Consider the following 20,046-nt stretch of genomic DNA (forward strand, 5'->3'; position numbering starts at 1 on the left):
TAGTGGGGCATCTTGGCTGTCTCCATAACTTGGCTATTGTGAATAGTGCCGCAATAAACATGGGTGTGCAGGTGCCTCTGGAGTAACCTGTGTCACAGTCTTTTGGGTATATCCCCAAGAGTGGTATTGCTGGATCATATGGTAGATCGATGTCTAGCTTTTTACGTAGCCTCCAAATTTTTTTCCAGAGTGATTTCACTAGTTTACATTCCCACCAACAGTGTAAGAAGGTTCCTTTTTCCCCGCATCCTCGCCAACACCTGTTGTTGGTGGTGTTGCAAATGATGGCTATTCTAACAGGCGTGAGGTGGAATCTTAGTGTGGTTTTAATTTACATTTCCTTTATTGCTAGAGATGGTGAGCATTTTTTCATGTGTTTTTTGGCCATTTGAATTTCTTCTTTTGAGAAAGTTCTGTTTAGTTCACTTGCCCATTTCTTTATTGGTTCATTAGTTTTGGGAGAATTTAGTTTTTTAAGTTCCCTATATATTCTGGTTATCAGTCCTCTGTCTGATGTATAGTTAACAAATATTTTCTCCCACTCTATGGGTGTTCTCTTCAGTTTAGAGACCATTTCTTTTGATGAACAGAAGCTTTTTAGTTTTATGAGGTCCCATTTATCTATGCTATCTCTTAGTTGCTGTGCTGCTGGGGTTCCATTGAGAAAGTTCTTACCTATACCTACTAACTCCAGAGTATTTCCTACTCTTTCTTATATCAACTTAAGAGTTTGGGGTCTGATATTAAGATCCTTGATCCATTTTGAGTTAATGTTGGTATAGGGTGATATACATGTATCTAGTTTCAGTTTTTTGCAGACTGCTAACCAGTTTTCCCAGCAGTTTTTGTTGAAGAGGCTGCTATTTCTCCATCGTATATTTTTAGCTCCTTTGTCAAAGATAAGTTGGTTATAGTTGTGTGGCTTCATATCTGGGTCCTCTATTCTGTTCCACTGGTCTTCATGTCTGCTTTTGTGGCAGTACCTTGCTGTTTTCATTGTTATTGCTTTGTAATATAGTTTGAAGTCAGGTATTGTGATACCTCCAGCATTGTTCTTTTGACTGAGTATTGCCTTGGCTATTCATGGCTTCCTGTGTTTCCATATAAATTTCACAGTAGATTTTTCAATCTCTTTAATGAATGTCATTGGAATTTTGATGGGAATTGCATTAAACATGTAGATTACTTTTGGGAGTATCTACATTTTTACTATGTTGATTCTACCAATCCATGAGCATGGGAGATCTCTCCACTTTCTAGAATCTTCCTCAATCTCTTTCTTCAGAAGTGTATAGTTTTCCTTGTCTTTCACATCTTTTGTTAGGTTTACACCTAGGTATTTGATTTTTTTTGAGGCTATTGTAAATGGAATTGTTTTCATACATTCTTTTTCATTTTGCTCATTGTTAGTGTATAAAAATGCTAATGATTTTTCTATGTTGATTTTATATCCTGCTACCTTGCTACAGCTATTGATGATGTCTAGAAGCTTCTGAGTAGAGTTTTTTGGGTCTTTAAGGTATAGGATCATGTCGTCGCCTGCAGATTTATTTATCAGGCTGTGCTGGTTAGGTTACAGAAAAAAGTTAAGATCAGATCTTTTGACATTTGGCTTAAGAAACTAGTCATTTCAATTTCACGTGGGAAAATTATGAAATTCATAAAATGTGTGGAGTACATGTCTAAGTAAAGACCAGCAGGAACATAACTGTTGTGCAATAACAAAGATTTCTCTGTAAAAAAGTGAGTTAGGTGAGACGTATTAAAACATTGTATTTTGTTTTGGGGGGTGCTAAAGGTAGCAGAGGTTTACTCTGGAGTGGGTACTCTCAGGAAGTAGGTGTAACTCTGTATTTGGCTATCTGAATAAGTAACAGTGGTGATTAAAGGTGTAATTGGTAAAAACAGAGTATTATCCAATTTGAAATGGAAGACAGGGTGGTTGCTTATTTTTGTAGTTTGTAAAGTTTCTTCTCTTTATCTGTCCTCGGTGAAAATTATAAGGTTGCTTCTAGCATCTCATAGTGGCCTGTTCTAATGGTATGTGTCCTGAAATTGTGTTTTTAAAAAGAGAATGCCATGGCCTGGCCATTCATGTCATGACAACTTCAAAATCAAACCTATTATAGATACTATTTCCTTTCTCAAAAAAGAGGAAGTTGGAGACTATACAGGAAAAGAAAATGAAGATTGTGTGTCTTTCTAATAATGGTCACTTCAGCTTCCTCTTCTGTGTCAAATGGATGAGAGTGAGGGCAGCAGGTGATGGGAGAGGAGAAATGCTTTTGGATAAAACATTAATCTCTCAGAATTTGTGGTAAGTGTTTCCACAAGTTGGGTTTAACTTGGCCCCTGTCGTAGGGGACGTTATGAGGGAATCATGTCTAGAATGTTCTTCTCTCCATTGGGTTCTGTTGCCAAACAGTGGTTGTAGTGGAGGGAGGAATTAGTTAATATGGTGGTCCAGTTAAATCTTGATTTTCCATTAAAAAAATATGGTAATTAAATTATACCTACTTCTATGAACATACAAGCCTTGGAGATTTTGCACATGCTGTTTGTTGCCTTAACTGTTTTCTCCCACTTCTACCAGCTAAGACCTACTGATATTTTATACAATTATTTAAAATTCTTACCTTACAATTACTTTCAGTGCCCTTCTCTGAACCTTAAACTTTGCTCATCAGACACTTGGCATAGTGTGTCATAAATATATCTCTAACTATCCACCTATGCACTGCAGGAGTCTGAGGTCAACAAGAAGCAAAAATCATTTGTCATGTTTAAAGTTATAACTCCTGCAATTAACAGAGTGCCTGGTTTGTGGTAGGTGCTGAATAAATAATGCTGAAGCAAATTATTAATAAAATATGTGAGATAGAGCTTGGCACATATTTAGTAAACTTAGATAGTCATTTGTTTCCTTCTCTTCCTATGTGTTCTTTAATGTATAAAAACCATTCATTCATTTCTATTTTTTAAAAAGTTTTTACAAAAGTATACTACGTGTGAAACATTTTGTTAAGTGATTAGATATGTTGGTAAACTCTTACCAAACAAGGTATTGATGCCCTAGACATCTTCATCCGCTGACCACAGAGGAGGAAAATTGCAATATAATGAAGATTGTTTGGAGAAAGTTCAGGTTGTTATGGAAACACATGTGAATGTGTCGAGGCAGATTTTTTGTTGGTGAGACACAAAAGAACACTTAAACTAGCATAAGCAAAGGAGTGTTTATGACAGAACTACACATGAACTGATAAGTAGAATCCCTTTGAAATGCAAAAGCATCAATGGTGCCACTGATGTCAGTATTACACAGGTTCAGTGTAGGCTCTTGAAAGAGACTGGAAGAGTTAGATTCCTGGAAGCCTCATTGCCTACCTCTATCACACTGAGGACGTTATTTCACTTTTCTGTGCCTTGGTTTCCCTATTTCTTAGAGTAGTGATAATTGTATCATCAATCCCATAAGGTGGCTGGGAAAGTAAATGTGTTAATCCTTTAGAATACTACCTGATGCAGAATTCACTTTCAGTAAATATTAGCTGTTGACTTTGACAGAGTAGGACTTTACTCAAATACGGTTTTATATGCATGACAAATCTGTGTAACTCACAGTGTCATGAACCCTGACTCTCACACTTAGCATGCCTAATTTTTCTTGTTTATTACCAATTAGCTTCTTTAGCTGGTTTTCAGTTCATTCTCCCAAGGAAGACTCTCAGTGTAAAAACCAGCCATCACCTTTTAGCTGTAACTTTTAACAATTACTGCCTAATTCTTTTTGTGTTTCATATTGTAAATTTCCAAGGAAGATAATAAGATTGCGATCCTTTCTGCATCACAGGCTACAAACATTAGAGGTCCTTGCTTTTCCTTTAGTCTGGATACACCATCTATATCCCAACAATCTTTATTCATGAAGGATTAGTACAATGCAAATGACAAAATAATGTAAAATGAACAAAATTGGCAAAATTGGCAAAATTTTAATGCCTTTATTTATATTCATAAAAGGAGATTAAAATTCTTAGGAGAAAAAATATACAAATAAAAGAAAATAAAATTAGTGTATAAGGTAATTTTATTTCTGTCTATAATATTAAAATTTTTAATATTTTAAGCCAAGTGTGGTGGGATTAGAAGCCTATCATCCCAGAATAAGGGAGGCTGAGGCAAGAGTATCTTGACCTCCAGGTCAGCCTGGGATATAGGGTGAGACCCTGTTTCAAGAAAAAAGTTCATTTTTACAGTTTTCCGGATCCATTGAAGTACAATTGGAAAATAAAATTTGCGTGTATTGAGAGCATGCAACATTAGTTTTTGGTCTATGTAACCATTGTGAAATGATTACGATGACCAAGAAAATTAACATATCCATCAGTTCATATAGTTAGCATGTTTCTATGTGGTGAGAATATTTAAGCTCTAGCTTAAGCAAATGTCAGGTATATAGTACACTATTATAAACTGTAATCACCATACTATAAGTTAACGCTACAAAATTTATTCATTTGCTTATGTAAAAACTTATTAAAAAATCACTTTGTAAAATGCATTTCTGAGCTGACAACACATTAAAGAAAATTACTATATGGTAAAAAGCTAAATGAAACCAGGAATCCATTGATTCCTGTGAATCAGATTCTGTGACTCTGACTTTCCTTGACAATCCTTGTTAACTGTGAGCTTTTATTTTGATGTCTGTCCAGAAGTGTGAAGGTGGGGATCATCCTAGTGTTTATGTGCTTTTAAGTACCATTTAAAATCTCACAAGGACTAATATTGGGTGCTGGGAAATTGATAAAATAATTTGTAAAATATTCATATAATTTTGAGACCTCATATAAGTTTTGTATCTACAAAATACCCAAACATCAAGTAGATAAATATTTATAACACTGCCCTAGACTGCAGCTATCAACCAGAAGCACCCAGTGGGGTGTAATACTAACTCTGCATACCTAGTGAGGCCAGCTAGAAGTTGGAAAGTTTGGGGCTCATGTAGGTTGCCTGGGGATGGCCCAGATCATCCACACCTGGCTAGGGACCATCCATGCTCCTCCCCATTGGTTCATTATTGGGTGGAAATCTCCTGGATCTGCCCTCCCCAAACATTAGTGTAGGTTTTTAAAGCACCTGAAAAAGAAAGGAAAATTCTCTCGGCCAGTGGATTCCACCTGCACCCTACCATGCTCCCTTTGTATTTCCTTTTCTGTAATATTTAATAAATCCCATTTATACCCATGTGTTCTGCTTAGATTCTTCCATGCTGGAGCACAAGAACCAAGGTCTTCTGAAAACACCATTTACCTTTAACATTTGGTGAGCCAGTCAGGAGAAATGGTGGGCCCCCAGACCCTACACTTTAGAGGGTCACTTTCATTCTTTTCACTATTTTTTCCTTTTGCACTGCCAATGGAATGGGCTGATCTCTGTCCTCAGGGAAACTAGCTGGGAAATTCTGGGTCAGAACCCAGTGTTATGTGCCCAATAGGTGGACCTCCCTGCAGGTCACATTGCAGAGGCGGGTGGTAGTGTCTGTCTGTCCAATATGCCCTCCACCCCAGCTTGAGGATCATGGAAAGTTGACAAGTCAGGTTACCTTAAACTGCAACATGCTTATAACCCTTAACCCCTACCCCATCCTTTCCTTTGGTGATAATGGTTGTGCTGTGGGAGAACCATTGCTGTACTCCAAGGTCTAGCTGCCACATGGACTGGTACCCACCCCCTTGCTTGCTTTCTCTTCTTCTGTTTTCTCTCTCTCTCTCTCTCTCTCTCTCTCCACTAACTGTTGGTTTTAGAGTATGAATGGAGGCACTACATCCAGGGTTATGGGAGCATGAGTCACCTCTCGCTCTGGCCATGGAATAGGGGCATGAGTGTATATTCCTTAGCAGACCTGCACTCAAGCCTCACCTAGCCAGCCACCTGGTGGTAATGCTCAGGGACTGTGACCAGGGAGGCAGTGACATGTATATTGCTGCAGCACTTGCATGTACACATACACACACTTGGACTCTCTGCCAAGCAACCTCCAGCTGGAAGGGTCCAAGTGCCTGTGTTGGCTGGAATAGGGAGCATAAAAGCACTGCTGCTCTGCTTCCACGAGTGGGAAGGCCAGGGAGACTGGGTTACTGGAGGCAAGACAGGCAATGTTTGGTAGCCCACCAGGACCACATGTGCTCTCCCCCAGTTATGTCTTGTGGGGTTCACCAGCCTCATGGCAATAAAAGCAGGAGGAAGTTGTGTACTCAAAAGCCCAGTTCCTACTCTAAGTGATGGAAAATTTCTGTTTGAGATTTCTTGTCTGCTCAGTCTAGCTCCTTGGTTTAGGTCTTTTGTTTTGCTAATGTAGATTATTTCTGGCTTTTGGATGGAACTAGAGAACATCATCTTAAGCGAAGTTAGCCAAGCTCAGAAGCCAAAAATCATACGCTCTCCCTCATGTGCAGATTATACACCTAAAACAAATGCAGTAATATTATTGGACATTAGTCACACACTAAGAGGAGAACGTGTATGGGAGGAATAAGAAAAGGGAAGGAAACCTAAAACTGGAAAGTGTTTGATATGCGTAATGTAGAGCTAATAAAGTAATCTTAAACTGACAGAGGCCACTATGATTGGGAAGTAGTGAAGAGGTCTGGTAGAGATGAACCAATTCAGATTGTAATACACATGTGCATGGAAGCAATGCTAGGAATCTCTCTGCATAGCTATATTTATCTCAAGCTAGCAAAAATGCTATGTTTTTCTTATTATCTCTTATGTTTTCTTTTCAGTGAAATTGGAAAAGAGGGCAGAACAGGTTCTGCCTGGAAGCAAGGGGGGTGGCAGGGATGGGGAAATGTGGGCAGTGGAGAGAGATGGCTCAAACAATGTATACATATATGAATAAATGTATAAGCAAAGAAAAATTTAAAAATTTAAAAATAAACAACTCCCTGTGATAGCCTCTGAGCTCTAGCTATCTGATCTTAAAAAGAGATTAATGGTGTTTAAAAAATAAAAGGTTTAATTACTTTTAAAAAGGGACAGAACTAAATGTTCAAAAGGCAACAAAATATAATTAATATGTCTGTAATTTAAAAGGTTATCTAAATAATTTCCTCAAATCAAAAGTTTGTAAACTAACTTAAAGCTAGTATCTAATTCTATCTTAATTATATTCTGCTCTTAGTAATATTTGCTAAAAACTGGCATATAGGAGAGACTTTATGTTTTATCAGTATAATTATTTATAAAATTTATTGAACTTCATTTAAATGCTATTCAAAAGTTTACAGGGCTACAGTTATATTTTTAATAAAATTAATCATTTAATTAAGAATATGACATTGGTTACTTATAAGCATGTTTGTAATAAAAAACATTGTAACTTATTTGAAATTTATTTACTCTAAAGGCAAAATTTAAAGGGGAAATGTATTCTATCAATAAAATGTCATCTTTTTACACTAAAATATGAGTTCTAAATATACTTGAGACAAGGAGCACTTACTAGTACTAATTAATGCTGTCCATCATAATTATTATTCTAAAATGAGATATGCAATAAACATTTAAAAATGTTGTAACTTTAACTGTTCTCTGCTGATAAAATTAAGCTTACTTACAACCAAAAGTTTAAAAACAATGGTCCTGTGTGTAGGTATTTTAAATAGGCAATTTAATTAGAGGTTGTATTCTTAACAATTAATTATTTTTTTAATTAATAAAACTTTGTTCTCTATAGCTCAATGTATTATGTCAGATTCTAAACTTGTTTAAGGTCCTTTCCAAACTGTAGATCTGTAAATGGCTAGGTTCCACAGGTTTGGATTTTTGGTTTTCTAGGTAATAACAAAGCTGCTTTATGAGGAAATCCAGGGTCTAATGATAAACATCTAGAGTAAACTGGACAATAAAAAATGTCCCACAAAGCTTAGAGGTTTACTGCCATTTGGTCTAGCCCTAGTAATCTTAAATTTAGATAAGCCTTTAAAACTAAAAGACAGGACAGTATATTAAAAAAAAAAAAACTTCTATAACCTATGACTAATTCTCCAAAACTATCAAGTGAAGTCACATGTAAAGAGGCTAAGAAACATTTTCAATACCACCTTAGCTTGCTTCAATTTATCTGGTCTTTTTATTAGCATGCCTAACTCATGGACACCTGTCTCTCAGGAGGAAATGTCTTTTATTGCTATTTTGAGCCTGTATGTTGCATGTAACATGTCTTTGTGTTCCATTTGAGAGACTCTTTGGAGAGACCATGTGGTCATAGAGAATGTTGCCACCATGATGAAGCCACCATGTGTCTGTCCAGCACCATCTTGCCACTCCCCAGGAATAGGAAACTCATGGGTGCTGCCATCTTGCCATTCTCTAGAAAAATTGTAACTAACTTGTAAAGTAATATTGCTGTTATACATGCAGTTTTGATACATTAATCTGTTAAGGATTAGACAAAGAATAAAGTATTTGTGTTAAAGATCTATTACAAACTACTTAGGAATCTAGATGACTAATCAATTAAAGATAATAACAAAGAAATGGTTTGCTTAAGAGTGCATTGTGAATTAATGTGATTGTTTTGTGCATCATTATGTGTGTTTACTGTACATGTCTTTGTCTCCTACCAATTGTGGCCACTTAATTTTTACTTTTTTGAGCTTATTGTCCACTCTTATGTTCTTTGGCATGCCTAGATAAAACATCTGTGTGTGTGTGTGTGTGTGTGTGTGTGTGTGTGTGTGTGTGTGTTTAGATATCTTTAGGATTTAGGATGGTTCTGAAACTGCTTTTATAAAGTTAATGTGCACAACTGTTTCAAAAGTTATCTAAAGTTCTAATCCCAACCAGGCCTAACTATCCACTGCAATGGAACTAAAAAAAAAAAAAATTCATGAACAATAATCTCAATCTGTTTCATTCTCATGAGCATAATTTACATTTAATTCTTTTATGATTAGGTTTGTTGATCCATGTGTTTGTGTAGATTGCTATTATTAAAAGATGGTTTAATTTAAAATTCTTACCAAGTCTTTTAAGGTATAAGGTCAGTAAGAGTTTTATTAAAAACAATGTTATCTAGATTTGGGTTTTTACAAAGGTTGTTTCAAGATACAAATTAAGGTCTGAAAGCTTATTAGTTTATATATGTGTGATTGGGTTGGCTGTAGCTTAAAGTTTGCTTAGAGCATTTTCTAAGGTCAAATTTTAACATATCAATGTATATTTTTTTAAAAAATGGGTTAATTCTGTTTTATCAAAATAACTATTCAAGATCTTTTGATGCTGTAGGCTAATACAAAAGTTTACCAAAAGCTCACCCTCCAGATGTAATGATAAAACCTTAAGTTATTAAGAGTCTACAAAAGGTAATTAATTCTGAAATACTAAATGACGTTATGCACATCATTAACTCCAGTGAGTGAGCCTGTTATTTTGAGGCTCCAGGGTCTACATGCAGGTCAACAACAACCCTGGTATGTGTCCCAAGTCATGTGTTAGTTAACATCAGCAGTCTAGGATGTAATCCCTTAACATTCAAGCCATGGTTACCAGTAGTTGGGTCTCGTAACTTTTCTTGTCCTAATTTTATGCTTCACCCCTCTTAGCTCTATTTCTGTATCTAATCATTTGAAACATGAATCTTAGTTGGTTTATTACATATATATATATATATATATACATGTTCCCCCATTTTTCTCAGTTTAAAGGGTGATAACAATCCCTTGGCCTGTTATAAAAATGGAACATGAGTGATGGGTTTGTATCAGCCAAGCTTCCCTTGGTGAGATTTGGATTTGATATTTAATTTTGTACTGGTTACAACAGTACATATTAAGATGTTTTCCTTTTAACACCAACAGATTGTCTTCCTACATATTGTTATCTTTTTCATTTTACATGTTTTGATATCTGCCTCTTTGCCCAGTGCATAGTAGTTCTGATGTTTTAATAGTTGGGTTAACGTTCAAGATCAACATCCAATCTAGGAATCCTTGTGCAGGGGTGGAAGAGACAGGCTCTTAGAAGAACAAATGATTCCAAAGACAGAGTACTCTGCCACTTGCTTGCTCCAAAGATGTCTGATGAAACAGGTCAGAGTGACCTGTGTTAAGGCTTTCACAAGGTATAAGAAGGATGCTTTGCAGATCTTGAAAATTCTCATTTTTCTCTCTTTGAAAGGACAACTTTCCTCCTTTCCTTTTCTTCCCACTCTCCACCAGCCAGCATAGGGAATTCCATTAAGAAGCTCTTGTGCAGGAGTGCAGGGGTGAATGGATTTACCCTTCCCTTCCCTCTCTCTTTTCCATCAACCAGCATGGGGGGGCGGAACATATCCACTTGGCTGGGCTGTATCCTTAAGTACTGGGAGATGCTTTGATTTTACTAACCAAAAATAAGATGCCTAGCTCTCTATATAGCTCATTTCAAATTATTTATTATTCCTTATATCTTGCCAAAACCTAAGGTATTTTTCTGATAGCACAAAAAAAAATACTAAGTTTAAACTAAGTAAAAATTCTTTTAAATGTTTCTTATACTGCTAGTATCTTACACGTGTATCTAAATGTTATTAATAAAGTTAAAAGTGTATATATGTAAAGAGCTATAGTTCTTTTTTCTAAGGTACATTCTATTTAATAAGGTCTTTCACATTTCTAATCTTTATAACAGATGCTAAAAGTTCTACCATTTAGGTCTGACATCTGTCAAGTAAACATTGGCTTATCTGACATTGTTTAAATAATATATATGATATACAACTGAGCATCAAAACAGGGGCTATTTAAAATTACTAAAACTGCCTTCCCCTAAATATTGGAAAAGTTGTGGTTTTTAACACTAACTTATTATTTTACCTAACCAAAATTCAAGGTTTAAATTGTAATCAACCATGGTTACTTCAAGTTTTGTCATTACAGTTCCGAACTTTCAAAAACATTTACAGGCAAGCCCATGAGAAATGACTCTGACAAGTGTTTATCTATCAACCAGGACAGACATTCTGAAGTATTGGAGTCATTTTGTATTTTCCTTGTAAAAACTCTATAACTGTTACCTGCTAACACTTTACAACAATTTAAAGGTGTCAGTACCTCCCCTATAAGACAAGCAATCAGATTAATTAAGCCCAACATAGGAGCCATTTTTTTAAATAAATCTCTTTGTTGCTTAATTTGGCCAAAATGGTGGCATTGGCACTGACTTCTGATCTGTTTAATATGTTGCTTCCATGGGACAAAATCTGACTTTCTGGACTTTCTGGGAGAAACACTGCCCCCTCCCCCCAGGGACAAAACTGCAAAATTGGCAAAGCCTTCAGAGACGACTGTTCAGAAAAACGGTTTAAAAGGATGTGACCCCTGAGCAGTCAGCATTCCCCACCTTCTTAGAGGAACATGTGGTGTTCAGCTACTCAGACAGTTCAAAAGGACTGGACAAAAGAGGGGACTTCTCCAGATGTAGATGGAGTCAATTATGCCGGACCTCTAAAAGTAACCAAAACCAAGAGATTTTAAAAGGGGCTCTTACATATGTGCTCTAATATTTAAGCTTTCTAGGCTTCTGACAAAAGGCAAAGTCATGTTTTTGGCCAAGGCCTTTTATTTAAACAAAGGCAATATAACTTTCAATGGTATCTAACTTCTGCTTAGGGATGCTATGAGTCTTCTTTCTGTACAAAATGGCAAAAATCTACTTCTTATAATATTTTACATATAAATATTGTTCCTTTATATGTGAGGTCTCTTCTACCTATTCATTGCACAATATAATGCATTATTTCTTATGTCAATCAATGTCATTATAGATATAGTTCATCACAATGAAATGATTGAAAAATAAGCCTACTTTCCCCTTATCTTTGTTATAAACCATAGCAGTTCAATGAACCATTAGCTGTCTTAGTGACAAATAGTTTAATGTTTGTATCTTTTGTAATCTTAAAGCAAGAAAATGAGTTTGATAGTGTCAGTGCTGAGTCTGCTAAGTATTCAGCTAATACTGTAGTCAATGCTTAATCTTTTCCTCATTAATGGTTTTAGTAAACATATGGTGACATCCAGTTGAGGTTAAATGTAAGTAAATATCCCCTATTAATTCCTTGAGAAATCCATTTAACACTTTGAAATTATCCTTTGAGAAAAACACAGACATTTACTTTCACACCCAAATGAACTTCATAAATCCTTCATTTCTGGATTGAATTGTCTTCTGGCATAATTTAAATCAATTTAAACATTAACCATTAAAGTCACTTATATAGTTAGTGAACTTGATCTGATGGATTTTCACAGGGATCTACCATGACTTTCTATAAATAGTATTGAAAAGTTTTATCTTGTCTCATCTTTCATTTTACCTTTACAGTTTCTTCAAAGTCTAACCTAAGAACTCCTCATTCACCTTTTGCACACTGTTTTCCATCTGACCTTGTTCTTCCATGACAGGGACCATTAATTAGGAGTAGGTTAATGGAAATGACTGACAAATTAAAAAGGATAACTGAATCTTTATCTCCTTTTCCCCACAGTTACCAAGAATTCATTTCCCTGTTGAAACAGTATGCCATCCACTTAAAAGATAATTCTCAATGTACCTTCACAATATGAAACTGCTTTAGATGTGAAGAAAATATAGCATATTGAGCATTTATTTATTTTTTAAATATTTTTATTAGCTTATTATAGTAGCACAGAGGGTCTCATTCTGACATTTCCATGCAGGTAATGTATTCCCATTTGGTTCATCTACATTGTTCTCCCTCATTACCCTCTCCCTTCCGAAAACGACTTCCCCGGGTGTCAACATTCCATATTCATTCACGTGTAGAAAGTACAACCATGTTTACCCTTCTTTACCCTCTTCATTAGATGAGATGAAGGCAAAGAAATAACACATTTAGAGAGAAAATTGATTTTATCACAAATCCTGCAATTTGATTTAGAAGAAAAATCCACATAGATTAAAATGCTTTTTGGCAGAAGTGAACAAGTGACTCTTCAAAAGTAAAATATGATGAATTAAAAACAATAGAATAATGCATCTTTACAGCACTGCTATTAAGATATGATTCTGCTATATATTACAAGGTATGATCATGAGGGATAAATAGTACTGCAGATCACTACTGTGGTCTTCAAAATGTTTGAACTCTTTATAAATTTACTTTATTAACATTCACTAATTATACCACATTGTGACATTTTCATCAATCCATAAAATGTACTTTGGTCAGATTCACCCCTTTATTAGATTCCCTTAATTCCTCTTCCCCCTATCAAATAGTATTTAGTGTCTTTTATTATGCTATCTCCATATAAATCTCTATATATGTACATGCATGTATACATATATGGTAGTACATTATACCATACCATACTATATCATACTATACATCAATTGTGTTCACCCACCAAGCACTCACTCCTTTCGTTCTCCCCATCCCACTGATTCTACCCCTTATGGTCCACCTTTTATGCTCATATCTTATTACTTTATTGTTAAAATATTTTAACTTTTTAATTTTTGCAAAAATCTCAAGAATTTTTTGCACATGTAAATACACTAATGTTACTAAGGGCATTAGAAATTTAAATAGAAAGAGGTTTAGCATAATTATGAGTTTGTTTACTTAATATTGAAAATGACATTACATGATAGCATAAGGGACAAACTTTAATGAATATAGCTATATTTTGCCAAACAAAAAGTAGCAAGAGAAGCAGCATTGTTTCACTTACCAAATCTCTTTAGTATCTGGCTTAATAGAAGAAAGTTGAATTCTTTTATCTGTTTCAACATTTAATCTATTGTGATATCATTTATCAAGCAGTTTCCAAACTTTACTAAACACTCATGAGAAAGACAAATATCACATTAATGTCACTAGGAAAAATAGTTTTGTCTTCATGGATGCTGTAAATGATTCTGCATGTATTCCAAAGGGTCTTTGGGCCAGGGTTTGAGACTGCTGACCTAGTAGTTGACAACTTGGACAGGCTAAGCTGCTTAGTCACCTCCAGTAATTGCTAGTTACTTATCTTGAATGAAATTAGTTAACCTTTGTAAATATCAAATTTCCCAGCTACAAAGTTATGTTTAGTAGCTACCTAATAATACTGTTTTAGGTTTAAAGTACATATTTTTTAAATCAATTCACATCTAATATTGAAAAATAACCTCAATAATGAGTGGTTGGATCTCATCATTAGATAATGCAAATATTCATCAAGATGAACACTTAAAATTCAAATTGAAATTAAAATAATATTATCATTATTATTATTACTTCTTTTTAGTTTTTTGACCTGCTTATGACCACTGAGCACTTTAGGAAAAATGTTTCACATGGTAATTTTCAACTTCCCTTATTCAACCATAAAACCAAATGAACCATGAGTTTTTCTTTATTGTCAACAGGTGTCTATGTATATACAAAAAAACAAGAAAGCAAAAAGAAAAAGAAAAAGATTGCCCTTCTCCAAAAAGAAAAAAACAAGAAACAAAAAATTGAAGAAGATGATTAAGGGAAAAGGAGACATTTTGAAGGTAACTGGTTAGGTAATGACTTGCTTCAAGATAGAAGTCTGGGTAGCACACAGTCTCAGTTGCTTTTCCACCCATGCATTTTCTACAATTCTAGAAAATAAAAAGGTGTATTTATCTTTAAAAGTTATGTAATGATGCTGTGTTTTACATATGCTTGAGCTATTTATTGGTAGCCATATTGTGAAAAGCATGTGAGGAATTCCAAGATGGCAGCTAGAGGGAGGAAGCAGAAAGTGAGGCTCCTATAGTGAAATCTTGGAGAGACGCTGGAGACTCTCCAAGAGTTAGTTATCACTGAGAAAAGGCATAACTTTGACCCCCTCCACACCTCCAGCTGGCACAGAGAATCTCCACTTCACGTTAAGCGGAGAAACAAGGAGGGCCCCCAGGGCCACCAGTGGCCGGCGCCCATACGGCTTGGGAAGACACGGACCAGGTGAGCTTCGTGGTATGCAGTACCCCCACAGAAAAGCCTAGGCCAGAGCAGCATAGCCCCCTGGACAGACTGACCTCCACCCGGGGAAAAAAAGAGAAACTGAGAAATAAGCAATAACAACAATTAAGACACGCTGGAAAGAGGGTGGGGCGCCCTGAGCGCCGAAGATTGGGGGAAGGGAAGCCTTCCCGGAACTGTAAATAAACAAGCCGAGCGGGCAGGAGAGCCTCTGGCGGGAGCGGGGCGCGCCAGCAACCAGGAGCAGGGACGCTTGTGAGAGTGATGGAGGGAGGAAAACTCCACAGGAGAGGAGGGAAGACCCGCCTCCCACATGAACTGTAAATAAACACTCAGGCCTGACAACACAGGGGCAGTGTCACCTTTCCCAGTGCTTGGAAAGGGGAAAGCCTGTAGCAGAGGCTCCCTCACACGAGAACTCTGAACAAACAAAGCGTGTGAGACCAGGGAGTGCTAAGTTCACCCCAGAGATCTGCATAAATAATGCCGCCAGCTACAGCAGGCTGAGAGCAGCAGGCAGGCAAGCCACAGTTGCAGATACCACTCTCAGAACTGCCTCCAGACTCTTTTTTTTCTTTTTCTCCCTAACTTTGATGAGAGAACAACCGAATTACACCTGCAAGCCAAAAAAATTACTGAAACTGTATTGCATTTGAACTTGGGACACGTGGTGGGGCTTTTTTTTTTTTTTTTTGGTGTGTGTGTGTGTGTGAGCGTGCAGTTTTGTTCTACTTTATGCATCCCCTCTGATGAGACAACTACAGAACAACATCTGAGGCAGCAACTCCAGGACTGAAGATTGAGAAGGACACCCATATTATAAAGACTGAAACTGCATTGCATACAAACTTGGAAGTTTTTTTTGTTTGTTTGTTTGGTTTTGTTTTTTAATTTTTTATTTTCCATTTTATTTTAATTCATTTTTATATATAGATATTTCTTTCATTTACTTAGTTTTTATTTTTTTATCTTTGATTTTCAATCCTCCCTCTGTCTCTCTAATGTCTGTTCAGCTTACTGTTAATTAGTACACTAACACTCCCTGTTTATACCTTTGAAACTCTCTTGTCTGATACCTTGTTCTGCTTTCTCCCTCTTGTCTTTATTTTTGTTTTCCCTTTTTCTTTAACTTCTTGCTTTCCATCTCAGCTCACCCTTCCATTCTAAATATTACCATTGTTATTATTACAAGCTAGAAAATACTTAATTGCACACAGTACAGGGACAGTAACAACACCAAAGACAATGACTGGAAGACAGAAAAAACAGGGAAACCAGTTTCCCCACAGCAAAAAATTAGTACAGGAACCAGAGGGGAATGAAGAAAACAAACTCAGATCCAGACTCCAACAAAATGAAGATAAACTATGCCAAAGGACCCAATGAAGCCCATAAGAATAATTTAAAAGAAGACATACTACAAGTACTCAATGAGAATTTTATAGAGATTATACTGAATAGGGTCAACCAAAATGTACAGGAGACACTCAAGAAATTCCAAGACAACAAAAATAGAGAATTTGAAAAAGCAAAAGAAGAAATAAAGGAAATCATAGAAGCACTGTATAAACACAAAAGTGAAAGAGAGAACACAATGAATAAATGGATAAATGAACTCAGAACAAAAATAGACAACATTAAAGAGGAAAACTGCCAGGATATGGAAAACCTCAGAAAACAGAACGAAACAGAACTGCAAAACAAACGGTAGGCCAATCCAGCAGAATAGAACAAACAGAAGACAGAATCTCAGAACTTGAAGATGAAATGGTAATTAAAGGAAAAACCAAAGAACTATTAATTAAACAACTCAAGACCTGTGAAAAGAAAATGCAAGAACTCACTGACTCCATCAAAAGACCAAACTTGAGAATCATGGGCATTGAAGAAGGAGAAGAGGTGCAATCAAAGGGAATGTGTAATATACTCAACAAAATAATAACGGAAAATTTCCCAAATCTAGAGAAAGATATTCCTATACAGATGCAAGAGGCCTCCAGGACACCAAACAGACCAGATCAAAATAGAACTACTCCATGACATATCATCATTAAAACAACATGTTCAGAAACTAAAGAAAGAATATTGAAGGCTGTAAGAGAGAAAAAACAAGTAACATACAAAGGTAAACCCATCAAAATCACAGCAGACTTCTCAACAGAAACATTAAAAGCAAGAAGAGTGTGGGGTGAGATCTTCCGGGCACTGAAAGAAAATAACTTCAACACCAGGATACTCTACCCAGCAAAGCTATCATTCAAAATAGATGGAGCAATAGAAGTCTTCCATGATAAGCAGAAACTAAAACAATATGTGACCACAAAGCCACCATTACAAAAGATTCTGCAAGGGATTCTGCACATAGAAAGTGACACCCAACTTAACCATGAAAAGGCAGGCAGCACCAAACCACAGGATAAGAAAAAGCAAGAGAGTAACCTCAAGTTAGGTACACACAATCAAACCTTCAAACAACTAAGACAACTAAATGGCAGGAATCACCACATACCTATTAGTACTAACGCTTAATGTTAATGGACTTAATTCACCCATCAAAAGACACCGTTTGACAAAATGGATTAAAAAAGAAGATCCAACAATTTGTTGCTTACAGGAGACTCATCTCACTGACAGAAATAAGCATATGCTTAGGATGAAAGGCTGGAAGAAGATTTACCAAGCCAATGGCCCCTGAAAACAGGCGGGAGTAACAATACTTATGTCTGACAAAGTAGACTTCAAACCTACATTGATCAAACAAAATAAAGAAGGACATTCCATATTAATAAAAGGAGAAATAGACTACAAGGAAATGATAATCATCAATCTGTATGCACCCAATGTCAGCGCACCCAATTTCATCAAACATACCCTGAAAGACCTAAAAGCATATATAAACACCAACAGAGTGGTTGTGGTAGACTTTAACACCCCATTATCATCAATAGATAGGTCATCCAAACAAAAAATCAATAAAGAAATCCAAGATCTAAAATATGCAATAGATCAAATGGACCTAGTAGATGTCTATAGAACATTTCATCCAACTTCTACACAATATACATTCTTCTCAGCAGCCCATGGAACCTTCTCCAAAATAGATCATATCCTAGGGCACAAAGCAAGCCTCAGCAAATATAAGAAAATAGAAATAATACCGTGCATACTATCTGATCACAATGCAGTAAAAGCAGAACTCAACAACAAAAGTAAAGACAAAAAACATGCAAACAGCTGGAAACTAAATAACTCATTACTTAATGAAGAATGGATCATCGATGCAATAAAAGAGGAAATTAAAAAGTTCCTGGAAGTCAATGAAAATGAAAACACAACCTACCGGAACCTAAGGGACACAGCTAAGGCAGTCCTGAGAGGAAAATTTATAGCCATGAGTGCATATATTAAAAAGATTGAAAGATCCCAAATCAATGACCTAATGATATATCTCAAACTCCTAGAAAAACAAGAACAAGCAAATCCCAAAACAAATAGGAGAGAAATAATAAAAATAAGAGCTGAAATCAACGAAATAGAAACCAAAAAAACCATACAAAGAATTAATAAAACAAAAAGTTGGTTCTTTGAAAAAATAAACAAGATCGATAGACCCCTGGCAAACCTGACTAAAATGAGGAGAGAAAAAGCCCAAATTAGTAGAATTAGGAATGCAAAAGGGGAGATAACAACAAACACCATGGAAGTCCAGGAAATCATCAGAGACTACTTTGAGAACCTATATTCAAATAAATTTGAAAATCTAAAAGAAATGGACAGATTTCTAGATACATATGATCATCCAAAACTGAACCAAGAGGAAATTATTCACCTGAATAGACCTATAACACAAAATGAAATTGAAGCAGCAATCAAGAGTCTCCCCAAAAAGAAAAGTCCAGGACCTGATGGATTCTCTGCTGAATTCTATCAGACCTTTAAAGAAGAACTGATACCAACCCTCCTTAAACTGTTCCACGAAATAGAAAGGGAAGGAAAACTGCCAAACACATTTTATGAAGCCAGTATTACACTTATCCCAAAACCAGGCAAAGACACCTCCAAAAAGGAGAACTATAGGCCAATCTCCTTAATGAACATTGATGCAAAAATTCTCAACAAAATAATGGCAAACCGAATTCAACAACACATCAAAAAGATTATTCACCACAACCAAGTAGGCTTCATCCCAGGAATGCAGGGGTGGTTCAACATACGAAAATCAATAAACTTAATAAACCACATTAACAGAAACAAAGACAAAAACCACTTGATCATCTCAATAGATGCAGAAAAAGCCTTTGATAAGATCCAACACCATTTCATGATAAAAGCTCTAAGAAAACTAGGAATAGAAGGAAAGTTCCTCAACATTATAAAAGCTATATATGACAAACCTACAGCCAGCATTATACTTAATGGAGAAAAACTGAAACCATTCCCTCTAAAATCAGGAACCAGACAAGATGCCCACTATCTCCACTCCTATTCAACATAGTACTGGAATTCCTAGCCAGAGCAATTAGGCAAGAAGAAGGAATAAAAGGAATACAAATAGTTAAAGAAACTGTCAAAATATCCCTATTTGCAGACAACATGATCCTATAAAGACCCAAAAAACTCTACTCAGAAGCTTCTAGACATCATCAATAGCTATAGCAAGGTAGCAGGATATAAAATCAACATAGAAAAATCATTAGCATTTCTATACACTAACAATGAGCAAACTGAAACAGAATGTATGAAAACAATTCCATTTACAATAGCCTCAAACAAAATCAAATACCTCGGTGTAAACCTAACAAAAGATGTGAAAGACCTCTATAAGGAAAACTATACACTTCTGAAGAAAGAGATTGAGGAAGACTATAGAAAGTGGAGAGAACTCCCATGCTCATGGATTGGTAGAATCAACATAGTAAAAATGTCGATACTCCCAAAAGTAATCTACATGTTTAATGCAATTCCCATCAAAATTCCAATGACATTCATTAAAGAGATTGAAAAATCTACTGTGAAATTTATATGGAAACACA

Source organism: Castor canadensis, chromosome 14, assembly GCF_047511655.1.
Source record: "Castor canadensis chromosome 14, mCasCan1.hap1v2, whole genome shotgun sequence".
In the NCBI taxonomy this organism is placed as follows: Eukaryota; Metazoa; Chordata; class Mammalia; order Rodentia; family Castoridae; genus Castor; species Castor canadensis.